A 3,564-nucleotide genomic window follows, 5' to 3' on the forward strand; every position below is an offset into this window, starting at 1 on the left:
TATTTTTCCCTCTCCTTCGATCTCTTTCTCCTAATTAATCATACGAAGAGCGACTCTCTTTTTCGCCTACTTTTGCGAAAACTGGAAAAGCGAATGCTCTAGATAATACGATTATTATCTATGCCACTAGAAGAAAATTTCATTTCAGCTAGGTTGCATGTACTTAATCCATAATAACATTCCCTACAGTTCATATCACACATTTATCTACAATATCATGTTCCGACTTATACAATTAAAAATATAAGGCTGAGTCAGAAAACCCTTTATCTTTTAATATATAATTGAAATGGATATAAAAAAATTAACTGTTTGATATTTCGAAAATTGAGCTCCAGCTATATCTGAAAATGTAGGAGTACTATAAATGTAGAGTATAAATGTAGGAGCTAAAATAAGGGTGTGGCTTGAAGGGGACTATTTCGAAGGCGCTGTCATCCTTATTGATTAAGTGCTCTCTTTGTTGTCGACTGTAGCAAGGACTTGGCAAGGGCATTCGAAAAAGTTTCTATATATATATATATATATATATATATATATATATATATATATCAGGTTGCCCCGGATACTCGTAGTGGTTACCTAGTAACCAAGACCCTACCCAGATTGAAGAGTTCTTGGACAGATCTCGTGTATCTATCGAACGTTTATATAGAAAGGAAAAATAAAGTATTCAAGGAAATGAACCTTGGAAACGTGTTTTTTTAACTATTCCTCGTCATGGAATTACTGGCCAATGACTGAGTGTGAATAAAGCACAGATTTTTATTATATTGTATGCCCATATTATTCAAGCAAAAACGTTGAACACTATTTCCATAAGTTTTTATCGTTACGTCTAATCTAAAAAAATATAAAGTTTATTTTACGTCCAAAAACTTATATTTACTGTATATGTTCTACTGAAATATTCACATTATGATTATTATTACTACGTGATCTTTTTGTTACTTATTATCATTTAATAATAATATTATTATTGTATATTCTTCTTATCACCATCGATATCATCGGTTTAATTACTATTATTATAATTGTAACAAAACTGCTTCTTATAGAATAGCATACACAAACATATGCTATCCTACCTTATCCGACTAACCTTAAACTATAAGCACCACTACTCCAGCTTCAAGACGAAATCTCCAATTGGTCAGAATTTTCCCCCCACCTCTTTCGTTTTTCATTTTCACGAACCTTTGTGTTACGACGAGAGAAGGACACTTCGATTTGGACTACGAAATCTGTTCTTGACACTCGAATATCATTTCCCAAGCTTCTAGTATCTCTACACTATCACGTAGGCAGAAAGAAACAGAAGTCGATTAACCTATTCAGCGAAGACAAGACAAATACCGGAGAAAATATCGATTCTATTTCGGTGAGTCAAAAAGAAAAGAATATATTAAGCAAATGAATCACTTACTCTACTTCGTTATAAATGACTGTAACAGGGAAGGTAAAGAAATAATATTTCCTTCCTTAAAAAATAGTGTCTGCATTAGAATATACACAGGAATAGAACTGGAGATTGTATTATATTGCAAAAAATAGTTTAATATTTTTGTCAGTATTTTCGTATACAAATCCGTACTTAGTGTTATAGGTATAGGTAATGATTTTTGAAAATTTGTCGAATGCTTTTCCTAATTGGCACCAACCAAATCATTAAAAAAGACTTCAAATATCATTGGGATGAAACATAAGAGAAAACATTTTAAATATGTAGTATCATTTGTCGAATTTGCCTATATTCCAAGTTTCCAGCATTATGGCTGGTGCTGAAGTATGTTTATATACATACATTTAAACTTTGGATAAAAAGAGTACAGTAACAGAAGAAGTTAACGCTATAATATAATTCATCTCTTTGACAAAATTATGCTGTTCAAACTAATATCTTTTTATTAGTATCAATTTATCTACTTCATTGCTGTGTAAATGCTTATTTAAATCTTTAATTTCTTACATTAACGGTTTTCCATCTGTGACTATTCCTCTCTTAAGAAATTGGTGGGATTTTTTGCAAACGTTGAATGTCCTATTAAAGGAAGACCAGGATTACTTTCTACTTCAGGAAATATCTGGGATTTGAAATCACTGGATATGGCATAAATGAGAGAGAAGGAAAGATTAATTGTTTAAGAGTTTCCATTAGTTATCCATTATTTGCATATACGAAATTAGTTCGTAGTACCATAGGTCGTACTATTTATTTGCAATGATTCATAAAATGCATTACTGTCATTATATTAAAACGAATTAAGAAGATAAACATAAAATGTCATTGGGACAAAGTACAGAAGAAAACATTTCAATATATGTAGGGTCATTTGTCCAGTTTTGGAAAATTATGTATGCTATATTGAAAATTTATATTTCTTGAATAGATATTAAAATACACATAGACAAATATTAAGGCAGAATAAAAAAAACACAGTTGCGATAATATATTAAGAGTCCTTTGATTTCAATTCCATAAATTAATAAGAGAATACACAAAATTAATCAAATTATTGTTTCTACTAATTAATGAGTTTGAAAATGTGTTGCCCGTCGAAACAATTTCACGTGAAATAAATTTTTTTTCATATTACGATTAAAACGGATTGTCATAGACTTAAGTTATTTCTATGAAAAATAAATACGTGAATGTTATTGATTCACACGATTACATAAATTCATAGGTACTTGATACTTATGATCGTGAAGGCAACATTTGCAAAAAATAAGATACTGTTATTGACTTTACTATTGCTATATAGAATGTACGTAGTGTATATAGAAATTAAATTTTTATTAATACTACTACTATAGTCATATTATTATATTATTACTTTACATACTAGATTTTTCGTGTGGATACGGTCATATGTATCTCGGAGGCTCTTAAATCTAAATATACGTAAAATATAGAAAATACGGAGAAAATCAAGCTCGTTTAATTCATATCTAGTACAATTAATCTTTCTCTATCTCAGCTTTTTTCTTTTTCATTTCCTTTGCAATGATAAAAATAAAACGGATCTTGTAAACATACAGCACTGATGTATTTTATTAAATTATGTTTCTTTTCTAAGTACGTAGCGACTTTATATAATTAGTTAAAATAATAGCGATTACTATAATAATTAATATAATAGAGAAGAAAGACATTCTGTTGTCTCTACCGAGAATTACCGATATATCGATATGTAAATCTCATTTTTATGTACTGTTACAGCAATAATATATATTTAATGCGATTTAATCGTGGTTGCACATTTTCCATGTTACACAATATCAAAAAATTAGTAATTAATAAGATTTATTGTGAATCATTTGGAAGGTACATGTGACAAATAGAAAAAAAAGCAAATCAAAATCTGTGGATCTCTATTGATTACCAAGTGTACAAACAAGATAGAAATCATAAGATATGTGTATATGAATCGACATATTTTATTGAATCCGTAAATATTTTTAATTAAAATTTTCCTTGAAATATATCTCAAAAATCGAAAAACGAAAAGAAAAAAAATTAGGTCTTCGCTTGATGCTTACAAAGATTTTCGGGTGAATGCT

This window comes from Vespula pensylvanica, chromosome 20 (assembly GCF_014466175.1).
Source record: "Vespula pensylvanica isolate Volc-1 chromosome 20, ASM1446617v1, whole genome shotgun sequence".
Lineage (NCBI taxonomy): Eukaryota > Metazoa > Arthropoda > Insecta > Hymenoptera > Vespidae > Vespula > Vespula pensylvanica.